The sequence below is a fragment of the Periplaneta americana genome, chromosome 13 (assembly GCF_040183065.1).
Source record: "Periplaneta americana isolate PAMFEO1 chromosome 13, P.americana_PAMFEO1_priV1, whole genome shotgun sequence".
In the NCBI taxonomy this organism is placed as follows: domain Eukaryota; kingdom Metazoa; phylum Arthropoda; class Insecta; order Blattodea; family Blattidae; genus Periplaneta; species Periplaneta americana.
This window is the reverse complement of record NC_091129.1, coordinates 99,142,534-99,160,120: the sequence shown is the minus strand read 5'-3', so window position 1 is coordinate 99,160,120 and position 17,587 is coordinate 99,142,534. Positions and strand designations below refer to the sequence as shown.

Below are 17,587 nucleotides of genomic sequence, written 5' to 3'. Positions count from 1 at the left end.
CAACAAAACGGGAAATAAATGAGAAGCGATTATCTAGCAAGACTGATGGACAGATGGATGAACTGTCTACACGTTACAAAGCTTAGCTGTCATTCGCACAATGGTCGCTGGGACAGAGGTGTACAATCAACTGTCCCACAGCCACGCTATTGTGTCTGAAATTAATTGTTCCCTGTGACAGCACAATTCGTATCGGTAACTCCTGTGCATACCGAGTAGCAGTACGCCACTTCTTTCTCTTTACGTTAAAATATTTGCAGAATAATAAGGGAGCGTTTTCTGGTAAAGGCTGGTGCATAATAAACCGGGAACGACAATCAGAACGAGAACGGGAAGCGGAAGAGGTGAACGTAAAGGTTTTTGCAAATCAAGCTTTCAGGTATGACTCCCTGTAAAGTTGATTTGAATAATTTCGAGGGAAAAATTGTTCCGGGGCCGGGTATCGAACCCGGGACCTTTGGTTTAACGTACCAACGCTCTACCAACTGAGCTACCCGGGAACTCTACCAGACACCGATCCAATTTTTCCCTCTATATCCACAGACCTCAAAGTGGGCTGACAACCGTCAAGCAACCAACATTGAGTGCACACTAACTCTGTGTGACTTAAATTGTGGTTTTCTGTTAACGAACAGTGACGTGTATTATGCAAATCAAGCTTTCAGGTAGGACTCCTTGTACCCGGGCCCGGCCCCGGAACAATTTTTCCCTCGAAATTATTCAAATCAACTTTACAGGGAGTCATACCTGAAAGCTTGATTTGCATTATACACGTCACTGTTCGTTAACAGAAAACCACAATTTAAGTCACACAGGGTTAGTATGCACTCAATGTTGGTTGCTTGACGGTTGTCAGCCCACTTTGAGGTCTGTGGATATAGAGGGAAAAATTGGATCGGTGTCTGGTAGAGTTCCCGGGTAGCTCAGTTGGTAGAGCGTTGGTACGTTAAACCAAAGGTCCCGGGTTCGATACCCGGCCCCGGAACAATTTTTCCCTCGAAATTATTCGTGAAGATTTTTGACTCACAATAAACCGAGAACGGAAACGGCTATGCATATGGATATGTATGTTAATAACGATATGTAAAGTCGATATTACGCATTTTGATGTTAATTTGTGTACAATTGAGCAATGTTCTCTCATAAGTACAAGCCAGTCAACATAAACACAGGTTAACCAACTTCAAAATTTATAGCTCAGAATATTTAAGAATTCAATGCACCTATAGTTTGGTCACATATACATAGCATTCATTCATTCATTCATTCATTCATTCATTCATTCATTCATTTAGTGTTCTGCCCAAGGACAAGCTTTTCATTGCAAACCCAGCTTTCTCCAGTCTTTTCTATTTTCTGCCTTCCTCTTCGTTTCCTAATATGATCTACAGCCTAACCGGAGATGTGAGTAGTTTAATATGCTCCTGTAAATTTATATCTATGAAAATGCAATGATGGAGATTTTATAATTCCTGAATGGGATATACAATATGTAACCGAGATGTGGGTAGGTTAATATCCTCCTCCAAATTCATTTCTATAAAAATGCAATGGTAGAAATTTTATAATTCCTGAATGGAATATACAGTATGTAACTGGAGTTGTGGGTAGCTTAACATCCTCTCCCAAATTCACTTCTACGATAATACAATGATGGAGATTTTATAATTCCTGAATGGAATATACAGTATGTAACCGAAGATGTGAGTAGTTTAATATCCTCCTGCAAATTCATTTCTATGAAAATGCAATAGTGGATATTTTATAATTCCTGAATAGGATAGAGGCTCAGATTATGTAACCGGAGTTTAACTTCTTACTCCAAATTAATTTCTATGAAAATGCTATGGTAGAGATTTTATAGTTCCTGAATGGAATATACAGCATGTAACCGGAGATGTGAATCATTTAATACCCTCTTCGAAAGTCATTTTTTATGAAAATGCAATATTCCTGAATGGGATATAGGCCCAGATTATATAACCGGAGATGTGGGTAGTTTAACTTCCTACCCCAAATTCATTTCTATGAAAATGCAAGGTGGAGATTTTATAATTCCTGAATGGAATATACAGTATGGAACCGGAGATGTGAGTAGTTTAATATCCTCCTTCAAATTCATTTCTATGAAAATTCAGTGGTGGAGATTTTATAATTCCTGAATGAGATATAGGCCTACAGTATGTAACCGGAGATGTGAGTAGTTTAATATCCTCCTTCAAATTCATTTCTATGAAAATGCAATAGTGGAGATTTTATAATTCCTGAATAGGATATAGGCCCAGATTATGTAACCGGAGATGTGGGTAGTTTAACTTCCTACTCCAAATTCAATTCTATGAAAATGCAGTGATGAAGATTTTATAATTCCTGAATAGAATATACAGTATGTAACCGGAGATGTGGATTGTTTAATATCCTCCAAATTCATTTCTATGAAAATGCAGTGATGGAGATTTTATAATTCCTGAATGAGATGTGCAGTATGTAAGCAGAGTTGTGGGTAGCTTCACATTCTCTCCCAAATTGACTTCTCGGAAAATACAAATTTTATAATCCCTGAATGGAATAGATTGTATGTAACCGGAGGTGAGAGTAGTTTAACATATGTACTCCCCCAGATTCATTTCTATGAAAATACAATGGTGGGGATTTTATAATTCCTGAATGGAATATACTGTAATTATGTAACCGGCGTTGTGGGTAGTTTAACACCCTCTGCCAAATTAATTTCTAGGAAAATGCATATTTTATAATTCCTGGATGAAATAAACAGTATGTAACCGGAGATGTGGGTGATTTGTCATCCACCAAATTCATTTCTATGAAAATACAATGGTAGAGATTTTATTATTCCTGAATGGGATATACACTATGTAACCGGAGTTGTGGGTAGTTTAACATCTTCCCCAAATTAATTTCTAGGAAAATGCAATGATGGAGATTTTATAATTCCTAAATGGGATATACAGTATGTAACCGGAGATGTGGGTGATTTAACATCCACCAAATTCATTTCTATGAAAATACAATGGTAGAGATTTTATTATTCCTGAATGGGATATACACTATGTAACCGGAGTTGTGGGTAGTTTAACAGCTTCCCCAAATTCATTTCTAGGAAAATGCAGTGATGGAGATTTTATAATTCCTAAATGGGATATACAGTATGTAACCAGAGGTGTGGGTAGTTTATTAACATCCTTTTCCAAATTAAGTTCTAGGAAAATGCAGTAGTGAAGGTTTTATAATTCCTGAATGGGATATACATTATGTAACCGGAGATGTGTGTTGTTTAACATCCCCCCACAAATTCATTTCTATGAAAATGCAATGGTGGAGATTTTATAATTCGTGAATGGGATAGGGAGTATGTAACAGGATATGTGGGGGGCTAGTTTGATATCCTGCCACAAATTTATTTTTAGGAACATGCATTGGCGAGTAAATTAAAATTTCTAGTGTTTGATCAGAAACGGAGATGTTTTATCAACTCTCCTACAAATCCCATTCTACATATGCGTAAGAAATAAATTCGGTGATTTACTCCAACCTTGCTGAACTACTTCATGATTCTCACGTACCTCATTTTCTACATTAAATCAAATCTCGTATTTCTGTATCGTTGCAGAGACTTACAACAGATATATTCGAATTAAATTTTTCATTCCACTATTATATTCAGAATGACGTGTGTCTTCATAAATGACAGGAAGTTGAATGAATGGTAAGTGCCACATGAATATGACCCTACAGGCCTGTGAACGACCGAGTTACAGCCGCACGAGGAGAGCGTGCAACACCTGGTCACCAGTAGCAGCCAGCTCGGTAGTTATGCGGGTGGATCAGACAATGGGTTTCTTGCGCTGATTGGAATGCTAATGCTCGTTAGTGGGTCGTTAAAATGACAGTGTTGGCTCTTCGCGCGTCACGTCGGAGTGACACCTGCAGCTGTGCACTTGCTTCCCCGCTCTTCAGCTTACACGTTGGTAACGATTCCGAGTGCAGAAATGGGGTTTGAATTAAAAGCTGAAAGATCGACTTCTGTAGTACCGGTACCGTAAACCAGGGTTACTTTGACACACTGAAATACATTTTTAAACGTTATTTTGCTGGTTTCTTGTAAAAAATTTCGGAGATGAAGCTCCAAATTTCATGTTCGAGTGCGGGAACAATTTATGAAAGCATTTCAACAATCATAATAGTCACTGATAATAGTATATATGATAAAACTTAGTTCAAAGTTGTGGGCCAAAGTTATCTGAACATGGGGTTACTTTGATCCACCTATATATTCTCATATATAACCATAGTAAAATTAAACTGGGTCAATGTAATACTGCACCTGCGAAATTAAACTACAAACTGGCAATAATATTTTTAAAAATAAGTCTATCTGAAACATGAAACCATTTCCTAAAAGCGCTCCAACAATCATAATAGTCACTGATAATACTGCATGTGATAAAAATTAGTTCAAAGCTGTGGACCAAAGTTATCTGAACATGGGGTTACTTTGATCCACCTATATCTTCTCATATATAACCTTGTGATGAAACTTAGTTCAAAGCTGTGAGCCAAAGTTATCTGAACGTGGGGTTACTTGGATCCACCTATATTTTCTCATATATAATCATAGTAAAATTAAACTGGGTCAATTTAATACTGCACCTGGGAAATTAAACTACAAACTGGCAATGATATTTTTAGAAATAAGTCTGTATGAAACATGAAACCATTTCCTAAAAGCGTTTCAACAATCATAATAGTCACTGATAATAGTACATATGATAGAACTTCGTTCAAAGGTGTGGGCCAAAGTTATCTGAACGTGGGGTTACTTGGATCCACCTATATTTTCTCATATATAACCATAGTAAAATCAAACTGGGTCAATGTAATACTGTACCTGGGAAATTGAACTACAAACTGACTATAATATTTAAAAAAGTAAGTCTGTCTGAAACATGAAACCATTTCCTAAAAGCGTTTCAACAATCATAATAGTCACTGATAATAGTACATATGATAAATCTTAGTTCAAAGCTGTGGGCCAAAGTTACCTGAACACGAGGTTACTTTGATCCACCTATGTTTTCTCATATATAACCATAGTAAAATTAAATTGGGTCGATGTAATTCAGTACCTGGGAAATTAAACTGCAAACTGGCAATAATATTCTTAAAAATAAGTCTGTCTGAAAGATATTTATTTTGAGACAAATACATTTAAACCTTTCCGATGTTGTCGACCTGGTTGGCGAGTTGGTATAGCGCTGGCTTTCTATGCCCAAGGTTGCGGGTTCGATCCTGGGTCAGGTCGATGACATTTAAGTGTGCTTAAATGGGACAGGCTCATGTCAGTAGATTTACTGGCATGTAAAAGAACTCCTGAGGGACAAAATTCCGGCATATCCGGCGACGCTGATATAACCTCTGCAGTTGCGAGCGTCGTTAAATAAAACATAACATTTTCCGATGTTATATGCTACGAATTCTTGTTACAAGTAATGTTTAGAATACAAGGTCTAAAATGGTATGACACGAGGCACACTAAGATACATTATATTGATAAAGCTGCAAAACAAAATAAACAAAACAAACCTACAGATCTTTTATATTCAGTTGATGCCTTGAAGACTGAGAAAACCCCTCTTCAATTGTTTTGGGAAGTTTCTTTTCTTTTCCACTGGTAAAATAAAATGTTTTCTTTCGGGGCCATACACAATACCGACCAGAAGAACTTGTATGCATATACGTAACATAAAAGCCATTTTCTTCCATTTTCGTGATAACAGCTGGATATAACTCGCTTTTCCAAGTTAGACACAGTTTCCAACAGCCAATGAGTGGGTATTTTAATTTCATTGGTCTGACATGGCCTGCAGACACTTACAACGAAATAAAATTTAGCGCTAGGGATTAGTTTGGCCTTGGTCAATGTAGCCCCTATCCACGTGAATAGGTGCTATTTATTTTTAGGTATAAAATACTGTTAAGATGTTTTTTACAGTAATCAAAGATTGTTTACATTTCTTGTATAACAATACTTTCACCTTACAAAAAAGTACACTTACTTGATTTTTCCAATTACCAGTATCAGCTGGGAAGAAGGAAGAATGGTATCCAGAATTTTTTTGCAAGCATTGATTGAAGTTTTTTTTTTCCAGTTCCATGTGTTTCAGGGGCTCAAGCATCACAAATGAGCTCTAAGCATAATGTCTCTCTTCCACAAGTTTGAATAATTTCTTATTGTCCACCGCTTTGAAGTGATGATTAGCTTGTCTGACCATGAAACGAGCGGCTTCGGGTTAAAATCCTGGTTGGGACGAGTTATCTGGTTGAGGTTTTTTTCCGGGGTTTTCCCTCAACCCAGTAGGAAGAAATGCTGGGTAACTTTCGGCGCTGGACTCTAGACTCATTTCGTTAGCATTATCATCTTCATCTCACTCAGACGCTTGATAAAGCGTCATAAAATAACCAGTTAAGAATTCCTTATTCATTAAGCTTCGGAGAATTGCTGAATATGCTTTTTTTTATATTACAAAAGAAAATACAGGGTGTATCACGTTGTTTTCCACTGGTTTATGGAGGTGATTCCTGGTGTTATTTGGAACAAAAAAATGTAAATACAGTAATGGGGTGACATTCATAATTAAGGAGTTACAACTGATTTTCGAAACACGTCATGGTGTATGTAGCGCTAGACATGTTTGCGCAGGACTAACGATGTATGGGGGGAGGACTGTAACGACCAAACAGTAAGCAGTAGATAAACGAAGCGAGTGGCACGTTCCCATAACAACAAGCACGTTGTTGATACTGCAGTCACTGTTCACATGTGGAGTTACGAAATGCTACACGCGCGGTTCACAACAGAGCGAATCTTTGCCTTCAGATGCAGGGAGGAAATTTTGAATATTTGCTTTAAATCCACTCTACATGCAAGAGACTGTTACAAAATGAAACACTTGTTTGTATTCTATCTATGATTTCCATTTTTGTCAGTGACATCCTCAAATACATTTTTTTCTGCTTTTTCAAATTGCCGTAACTTCTTAATTATGAATATCACCTCATTACTGTGTTTACATATTTTGTTCCAAATAACATCAGGAATCGCCTCATAAACCGGGGGAAAACCTCGTGATACAACCTGTACACATCAGAAAATGTGTAGAATATGCAATTTCCATACTAAAATAGGAAAATATGCACGGAGTGTAAATAAATCTTAAAATATGCAATCATATGCAGTAACTAATAGGATATTAAGTGATTATTATTGTCATGATAACCGAAGAAAACCATGTTTCCATGTTAATTTAGTTGAATATAAAGCCGGGCTCTACAAATTAATTATCTGTTTTCTCATATATTCACCTGCTTTGAATCTGTCGTAATAGAACAAATAGGTCTAGTCGTTGGCTCACGAACTCTGGAGCAAGCTAACAGCTCTGTGACCGGCTGTACCGCGAAAAGCATTAGCCCGCACCGGCTTAACTTTCCCGTATTTCCCAGACCCATTATTCGTCGGAAATAGCGAGTGCTGGGAGTTCATGAATATCTTATGAGTCTCCTGGGACCCTGCAACTGTCGCCGGACAATGAAACAGCATCCTATGTGTTGATGGATGTCTGCTTACAAGGCGCATTCGATAAAGGAGAAACAGGACGGCAACTAATGCAGGAGCTCTAAAATTTTGGGATAGTAGTTTGGCAATGGATAAGGATTCTTTGATTGTCTTTTAATTAATTAATTAATGGTAGTTCACTTACAGTTACATTTCTGTTTTCCAGGAAACCACCCTTAACTGCATTTTACTATTCATAACTATTACTTTAAGTGTTTTCAGTACGGAGATATAAGAAATGCTAATAAAGAAGTAGAGGTAGTGGCATTTGGTAACATTTCTAATATTAACTTGGCTATATGTTTGGATCAACTATTAAGAACCGGAAACACCGTTTGCTACCCCCTTCCACGACTGGAGTTCGATGATACTGGCGTAATATACAAACAAATCACTTTACTAGGTATAGGAGGGAAGAAAAGTAGTTCATCCATTTACGTAAACTAGGAAATATCGCGATTTTGAGTTTGATAATTTTCATTAGGTTTTTGTTTAATCAAAATACAGTACAGTATTAACAATGAGTGTTTTTACTCACGAAGTGAGCTTTCCATGCGGACGTAGTCATTATGCAGTGCATATTATACTATCTACAGCACATTACCGTACACTATAGAGAATGAAGTTAAATTGAAAATTAAGCATAATATGGATATTTAAACACATTTTTGAAAATGGTGGCCATTCATTTCGATATAGGCTTCAGTTCTAATCTGGATATTATCGCACTATAGACTATTGTACGTAATTCCAATTACTAGATTCGTACTTCGTATCAGTAACTCATGTTGAAATAATTCTGTACCTACTCTATAAAAGAGACCTTACGTACTGTAAATTCACTCTTCACTTCTGCCCGATCCGAAAAGACAAAATTACTCAGACATGCTATCTACTGTCCGTCCAAGTAGTTACGTCGCAGCATCGTAGAAAGGGAGGAAATCACATGACAGTTAATTACTTAACGAGGCCCTTTTATTTAAGTTATTTTAAACAATTGTATGGATATAATATTACGTAGACGTCCAATTCCTAACAGAAATTAATGTTCTCAGAAAAGAGCTAAGACAGCCCAGTCACTAGCAATTACAGAGAGGCCAATAGAAGTGGGTGGGGGAAACCGTGATGTGACGTAGGCAAATGGAAATGATGCAATATTGAAAGCTCTTTCGTCACTGGAAAACGCGAACATATTTTTTGAACTTACTGCTTACTATGACCGTAAGGCTACTATGACTGTATATGCGGTCTTGGATCTGTGTGGAGGACGGATGAACTTCATTAGTAGAAGGGGTGGGAGTGAAGTACATTCAAAAACTCAGGTACAATAAAAATTGAAGTAAAAATAAAATGATGTCCCTGTATTAACTTCTTGAGTAATAGTTGAATGGAAAAGTGGTATATATGTAGTCCCGGGTACTAGGAAAATGCTAACGAACTGTGAGGTAAAGTTTATTTCGCTAGTGGAATAAAGTAATGTTGAATAAAAGCCTACTTTACAAACTCAAAAGTATTTAATAAACGCATGTTTTTTGTTATGGTCACGGATAAAAAATATTATTACATGGTAGATCGTTTCATAATGTTAACTTTGACGTTTCAGGTGGCCTAGTAACATTTTTACGACTGGCATATTATCCACGATTTTGACGACAATATGAATGTATATTATGAAACAAATTCATAATGTTACACGTTACGGCAGGACTCAATTTTAGGGAAGGAGCGAAGCGATTTTCACTAACGACGAACCATGTGTTTTACTGTATAGTGCGTGCTCTTGTGATTTTTCTTTAGCTCATTGTGACCGCGACGACTGCAGACGACACATTAATTAAAAGAAGCATAAAATACATGAACAAGTTAAATTTGAAAACAAGAGCATTTTTTTTCATGTTTTGTTAATAACAAGAACTCTCCAACAGAAATAGTTTTCACTGTTGTGAGAAAGAATCAAGCAGAGTAATTCAGGCCTACGTTAACTACATCAACGTTGGAATCTCTTCCGATCTAGAAGATCAAGATGTCATCACAAGGAGAATACCGGTATGCTTCAAGCAAAAATTTTTAGAAAAGCAGCTGAAGATGCAAAACATCCCACCAAGAATATTTTATTATAGAACTGACAGCTAACGTGTAGTTATACTTATATAAAATGTTCAAATCTGTATTTTCGAAAGAAGATGTGGTGAATAAATTTATATTACTGATAATCCACTTCAGAGATTTGCATTTCTGCAGAAGATTGTAATGCTTTAAATTCTCAAAATATGTTCTCTATTATTATTATTATTATTATTATTATTATTATTATTATTATTATTATTATTATTATTATTATTACGATGTACCGAAGTACATATGATATTTCCGTGCGGAAATTCTGCGTCAACATATGATGAAAGATGAGTGGAACAGAGGAAAATTCTCTCCGGCACCGGGATTTGAACTCGGGTTTTCAGCTCTACGTGCTGACGCTCTATCCACTAAGCCACACCGGATTCCCAACCCGATGTTGGTCGAATCCTCTCAGTTTAAGTTCCACCTCTTGGGTTCCCTCTAGTGGCCTACACTCATGCACTGCGTCATAGACGTATGACAGTGGCACAATGTCCACACATGTTCAGAGGTGCATTCGTTATGAGTGACTAAGCGGCCGGGATCCGACGGAGTAAGTGCCGTCTTAAATCACAAAGTGATTATTTTTCGCATATCGTATATTATTACGATGTACCGAAGTACATATATTTCCGTATAGAAATTCTGCGTCATCATATGATGACAGATGAGTGGAACAGAGAAAATTTCTCTCCGGCACCGGGCTTAGTGGATAGAGCGTCAGCACGTAGAGCTGAAAACCCGGGTTCAAATCTCGGCGCCGGAGATAATTTTTCTCTGTTCAACTCATCTTTCATCATTATATTCTATAATGTTTTTGGTATTTTAGAAGTTGTGAACACATTCTTACGGCGTAGGCCTATATGAAGTTTTGTGCAATGTTTTGGAATTTTTACAGAAAAAGGGCGAGAGAGAGAGAGAGAGTACCTACTGTTACTGATTTTCCTTTGAGGAAACTGTGATAATAAATTATAATTCGTTTTTCCGAGCCGGCGATAGAGTTTATCTTGTAACTCTCAACGGACTACAACTCGAGAAATAACGATCCTTGCAATAAAATATTATTCGCCAGGTTCGGAACGTTTTCTGGGAATTAAACGCTGAATTAAACATCTGGATGGGAGATCTACACATGAAACACTCGAGGTTTGGCTCTGTGCAGGAGACTGTGGGTGCGACCACTCAATGTCCTTTCCAGGATGCATTTGTGAACCAAATGGCTCTTTGTACATCGCCCTTTTGTTTCATATACAGTACTAGAAGCTTTTGTCTGCACGGAAGAGTTTCAAACGAAAGTGTCGAACGAGGAGTTATTGACAAGTTCTTAGACTAACATGGAAAAAGTTACTGTATCTCAAAATAAATGCTTATTTATTCAACATATTCGCTTTTTAACTCTGTAAGCTTAGCACAACGGTTCATAAAACGGTAGACTACTAAGTTTTAATTATTGAAAAATTGTGTGGAAATGTAAATTCGTCCGAAACTGGCAAACACGTCACATTTCGAAGGTGTGACATTTTAATCGAACATGTAAACTCGTCTGCCTAGCGTTTATTTCTTTACGTTGGTAACATGTAAACTCGTCTGTCAAGCGTTTATTTATTAGCGTTTGCCACACAAATAACGCATGTGAATCTTTTTATGCAAATTTAAACAAAAATTTGAATACTCCGCATTCAAACATTTACGATTTTATCCATATTTTAAAAGAATTTCAGATATAAATGTACATGAAGCTACAAAGTATAAATACACAGAGAATAATTAAACGAGCTACCAGGAATAAGCAACTGCGCATATGTAAAGCCCTAGAAAATTATAAATCAGGGAATGTGTCCATGGTAGATTTTATTAAAATTACTTCTTATCATTTTAATCCAAGATAAGTTTGTCTAGTCGGCCTGAGTGGCGTAGGTGGTTAAGACGCCTAGCCTCTGTGCCCGAGGTTTTTTTTTAATATTTGTCCATGGTAGATTTTATTAAACGTACTTCTTTTCATTAGAAAACATTTTTAACATGCCACTTACCAGTCCTAAGCCTGGATAAAATGGAAAGGAAAATGTTCTCTTTAGCATTCGGACGACTTTACATTTCCATGGTACTGACATTAAGGAGGTATGCGGACGAGTTTACACTTCCATGATACTGATATTTAGTGGGAATTCGGATGAGTCTACATGTCAGATTATAGGTAATTGTTTCTATCGGACGAATTTACAATTTCCCAAAATTGTTCCGATGCCGGGTATCGATCTCGCGACCTCTGGCTGAACGCACCAGCACTCTTACCAACTGAGCTACCCAGGAACTTTTCCTTTAAAGTTATTAAAGTCTGCTTCACAGGGAGCTTTACCTGAAAACTAGATTTGTACAATATATTCGTTACTGTAGGTACGTTAACAGAAAACCACAATTTTAAGTTACACAGAGTTTGTGTGCACTCGATGTTGGTTTCTGGTGTCTTGTCAGCCCACTCCAGTTATGTGGATATAGGAGGAAAAGTTGAGACGGTGTCGGTGAATTTTCTGGGTAGCACAGTTGGTAAGAGTGCTGGTGCGTTTTGCCAGAGATTCCAGCATCGATACCCAGCCCCGGAACAATTTTTTTCCCTTAAAATTATTGAAAAATTGCTTGTCTTTGTCTGCAAATCACCTTTCTACAGCACATATTACTGCTTTATTCGATGAAAAGTTATTTCCTTTCAAAGATTTTTTTCTTCTTTTAACAATGAATAACGTCATTCGAGGGCCACTAGGATAAAACGGACAGATTTTCGCGCAACACTGATGCAACTCCTCTTTGGATGCTAATATATAATTGAACACCTATGACGTACTAGTAGCTACATCTTGTATGTAAATGAAATAAACACTGATCCATCCAAAAATGTTTATGTTATTCGAAAAATAAAATTTTACATTGTTTAAACAACACCCCAAAGACACGTAGGTCTAATACTTTTCCCAATTTTACAGAATTTCAACCGCTTGCTTCGACTAAACCTTAAAAGATGGACCCGGAGTGAAATACTGTACGTTAATAAATACTATCTTTTAAAAAATGCAGTCCGTTTTGATCCATATCTTACGGTTTAGGAGTTAGAACAATTTTTGTTTGTCTTACGCAACTGCTATGCTGAGAGTGTGATGCAATAATCTGAAGAACTGCAAGCGTGTGACGCCATGCCGTCTACAGGAAGCAGTCGCGTAGAATATATGAAATTTTATAGGAAAAGAAAACTTTAAGAGAAAAATAATTCCTAGTCTAGTAATAATTTAACAAAATGAAGAAAGTCCAATGTCGAATACGTGCATGAGTACATGAGTAGGCCTACAAACAACGCAAATTTCGTGCAAGAACACTAGAAACATCTACGTCAACTCTCCCTATACCTAATCCAATCATAATTTTATAATCAACGCAATGACAATTTTCAAGAGAATTTTATTGGTAATCAATTTGGTTATGAATATGTAACGTATGTAACAGATTGTGGTTTATGAATGCCTATGAAAAGTTGTTTTAATGCTAAACCTAATAGACATATTTAAAGTTATTCAGCGTCCAGGAACTAAGGTTCCCTAATCTTATTTTAATTTCAGAAATAGGTGATAGTGTGACGGGGCCAAATCTGGCGAATATGGTGGATGATCAGTCAATTCAAGCCGAGTTCATCAATTTTCTGCAATTTAATCAGGGTCTTGTCAGCGGGTGTATTGTCTTGCAAGAATAGCACATCTCCGTAAATTTTACCGCGACGTTTCTCCTCAATTTTTTTCCCGAAGCTTAGTTAATAAGGAATAATACGGTCCCATCACAGTTTTACCTTGTTATGAGTACGCAGTTTTTTGTCCCAAGAACTGTTACGAAGATCTTCCCTGTCGATTTTTTATTGAGAAATTTCTATGTGCAGGGAAAACAAGTGCGTTTCTATTATTTTGATTTTTTTTTTTTTTTTTGTATTTCTGGATCGTAATGATGAATCCGTGTTTCGTCCATAGTTGCAATACGAGCCTAAATGTTATAAATAGAGCGGTGCAGACGGAGCACATGACAGACAGAATGGCATCATAGCAAGGGTTCCGACGCTACTCGGCGTGTTCCCTGTGTACAAGCGACGGTCATGTACACGATGTGTTGACGTACAGGCGACACAATAGAAATGACACAGTTCCCTAACGTTTCTGCAATTAATTTTCTGCAGATACTTTAATAAGATTTCAAAATTACAAAACTAATTAACCATTTCATCGCAAACAAATAATACATACTTTACATGTATGATTTCATATAGAACACAAACAAAATCACTGTTCATTTGTAACGAGTTCACGATAATCTTATTCGCAAAAGCACTTATACAATTGTTTTTTGTCTTTCCTTTTCTTTGCAATGAGTGTGATTTATTAATGCACATGTGATACGTTATCAGATTTCTTCCAAATATTGTTACAATGCACAAGTGACATTTGTAAGTTATGAACAGAAAACGAATGTCGTCTATCTGATAGCATGGCCTTATATGTGGAGAAGCTTCTTTCTACGTCTGTTGAAACAACTGGGGCATACGTAAAATCCTGTACAACATTTTTTCAACTTCTGTTAGTTCTTCAAAGGAAGCCTTATCTCCAGAAATACTGTCACTAATCTTGCAAAGTTTATAATATCCACCATTTTTTCAACATATTTGTTATTTTCGCAGATATTATTTTACCAATTTTATCGTCTACTTGAATCACTTTCTTCCACATTTCTTCATGGAACACGGATGAAGAACTATGACCCTCCTCACATTTTCCACCTTCTTCTTTCAACTTCATGAGAGCACGTTTGTGTACATCCCTATTTACATATCTTCGAACATTATATACTCTATTTACTGCTGGTTGGCAAGTTGGTATAGCGCTGGCCTTCTATGCCCAAGGTTGCGGGTTCGATCCCGGGCCAGGTCGATGGCATTTAAGTGTGCGTCGTTAAATAAACAATTTGCAGAATAGTTTATCTTTGTTGCGACAAAAAATATCACCATATTCGGAAATAAGTCTCTTAAACTTTGCCGAACGAATTTGCTCCCCCTTAGGCATCGTAACACTACGTAGAACCGAACTGTTCTTAGGTTTCTTCAGTATTGACGTTTGCTTTACTAAGCTGTACCTACTGCTTGTAGCTATCCTGTGTATCGCAGAGTCAGACTTCTGCAGGTACACAAGGTGAATTAACAACCCTTGCCCTGTTGCCGTTGTGTCGAACAACTGCTCCCTTTGCACTGCTCTAGTTATAAGAAACCATCTCATCTATTCCTTATCTTCACAGACAGTCAAGAACTCTGCAGTAGAAAGTGTGGTTAAATAAATGAATCGGTTAGTCATAACCAGACATCGGATTCTAGGGCAAATGCCTATTTTGTTTCTTTAGGAGAAAAGTAAAAATAATTATTAATATTTGTGTTTCATGGAAATTGAAAGGTATTCAAAGAGTTTTATAGTGCCCTAAAATGCCCTAAAACGGTTATTAGAGCCTAATTTGTTAATATTCGTCTAAAAATGCCTAACTCACTGTAAAGTTTCGCATTTTACTCTTACTTTTTATAATTTATACATGCATTCACTGCGAAATTTAAGGCATTTAAAAAGTGGAAAGTTTGCTTTACACCGGCCATGAAACCATTGATAAAGGAAACAAAATGTTTTGAATCTCACGACACTCGCAATAGATTTCACCGAATTTAACATGTTTGGAGGCATAAATGCCGACAAAGAACCAACCTTAGTTTTGAAGCAGGCAACAATCACAACATGTGCTGCTACCGATTCAGAGATATACTATACTATAAAAATGACTGTTTTCGGTCTGAAACCGATTAGCTGTACTGCCCTTCAGAGTGTCATAAAATCACAATTTTTGGAGAAAGAGTGTTTTTGAAATATTTATGAAAAGTCGGTAAAACTGCGAATTAGTAGGGTAAACCGTTACAAAATATTTAAAAGAATGGCCCTCCTAGTGTTAACACTACCAGGAAATGCAACAATAAGTGGAACTTTGTATTTTTGTCCAATTGAATCTCAATAACAACGGTTCATTTGAATGCTCGTTAACAGTTGCTCTTTCCCTCACCTTATTTGTGTTGAGAAGTTTTGAGCGGTAGGACGTTTTCCTGTAAAGTTTAACGCGATAATGCTGAAAAATATAGGTGCAAAATCTACATTGATCCGGCAATGGCTAACAGAATATTCAGAATTCATTTATGATGGAAAAATAATATTCTGCAAGGTTTGTAGCAAACAGGTATGTAACAATAGTTGAAATATATAAATTCTATTAATTTTAATGAGTAGGCCTATAATATTTATACATTGACTGAGCTATCCTGAGGTATAATTATTTTTAAGACCACTACACTTTAACCTTTTAAATTCCGATAGTTAAAGTATTTGCAGGTCATTAAAATTTTGATTGTTCGAACCCACTAACTTTGTGATAGAAATACGGCAATACAACAATTAGGATTTTATTTTAATTCAGTTTACTTTACATTTTTAGATTTCGCAAGAAAAGAAGTGCCACCTAAAGCAGCATGTGCAAGGAGCGGCTCATAAGGCTAAAGCTCAGCAGAAAAATCAACTGCAACAAAATTTACTAACACAGCCTACTTCATCCAATCTCAGCAGCAATTTCTATGTTGATTTAACCAGAGCGTTTGTTGCTGCTAACATTCCCTGGAATGCAATTGAAAATCCGGTTTTAAGACAGTTTTTACAAAAATACTGCAAACAAAATATCCCATCTGAGTCGACCCTAAGAAAAAATTACTTAGACAGAATGTACAATGAAACTTTAGCTTCCATTCGGGAGGATATACTGTAGGTGATTCTTACATATGGGTCTCTGTGAATGAAACCTCAGATCCTATGAATAGGTATATAGCAAATATGGTAGTAGGAAAACTTAGTCCTGATGGACCTTCGATTCCACACCTCGTATGTGTTAAGGAACTTTCGAAAGTGAATGGCCAAGCCATTGCTTATTTTGTAAATAAAGGCCTACAGTCTTTATACTCAGGTAATATAGACGATTCTAAAGTTATGTTGTTTTGTACTGATGCTGCCTCATACATGGTTGCTGCAGCTCCACTTCTTAAAACATTTTATCCTAACCTCACGCATGTAACCTGTCTAGCACATGGCCTTCACAGGGTTTCTGAAACAATCCGGAATGAATTTCCTCTTGTCAATTCGTTTATTTCTGACACAAAAAAATGTTTTTGTAAAGCCCCATCCAGGATTTCAATATTCAGAGAGAACTTTCCAGATATCCCACTCCCACCTCAGCCGGTTGTTACACGATGGGGAACCTGGATTCAGTCAGTGGTGTATTATTCTAAGTATTTTAAAGAAGTGGTCACAGTTATTGATAAATTACCTGAAACTGATAGTGCAGCGTGTGTGAAAGCAGTGAAAGATTGTCTGAATGACTCACGAGTGAAAAACGATATTGCCTACATAATATCAAACTTTTCTTTCATACCTGCAAGCATTGAACAATTAGAACGTGAAAAACAATCTCTTTGTAGCCAAATAGCAATAGTAAAGGAAGCTCAAGTGAACATACATTCTGCTTTGGGCGAAACTGGGAAAAAAGTTAAAAATAAGTGGGACAACGTATTAAATAAGAATGTAGGATTTTCATTGTTGGAAAAAGTATCAAGAGTGATATCGGGGGAAAGTGTAAATGTTCCAGTAAGTATTGATGTTTTTGTATTGTACCTAATTTAAAATTTGCGCGCCTCACATCAGTTTCGGTTGAAAGAAGTTTTTCTGCTTTCAGAATGATTCT

The 17,587-nt window shown here is 36.7% G+C and overlaps 1 protein-coding gene and 2 non-coding genes across 6 annotated transcripts in view; 2 read left to right on the top strand and 1 right to left on the bottom strand.

Annotated features, from left to right (window-relative positions):
• Positions 1–17,587, top strand: part of LOC138712148 (dual 3',5'-cyclic-AMP and -GMP phosphodiesterase 11-like) — a 1,303,168-nt gene that overhangs the window by 181,995 nt on the left and 1,103,586 nt on the right. The window lies entirely within an intron of this gene.
• Positions 428–500, bottom strand: TRNAN-GUU (transfer RNA asparagine (anticodon GUU)). Its single transcript has one exon. It is a non-coding gene; the product is annotated as a tRNA-Asn (tRNA).
• On the top strand, positions 913–985 carry TRNAN-GUU (transfer RNA asparagine (anticodon GUU)). Its single transcript has one exon. It is a non-coding gene; the product is annotated as a tRNA-Asn (tRNA).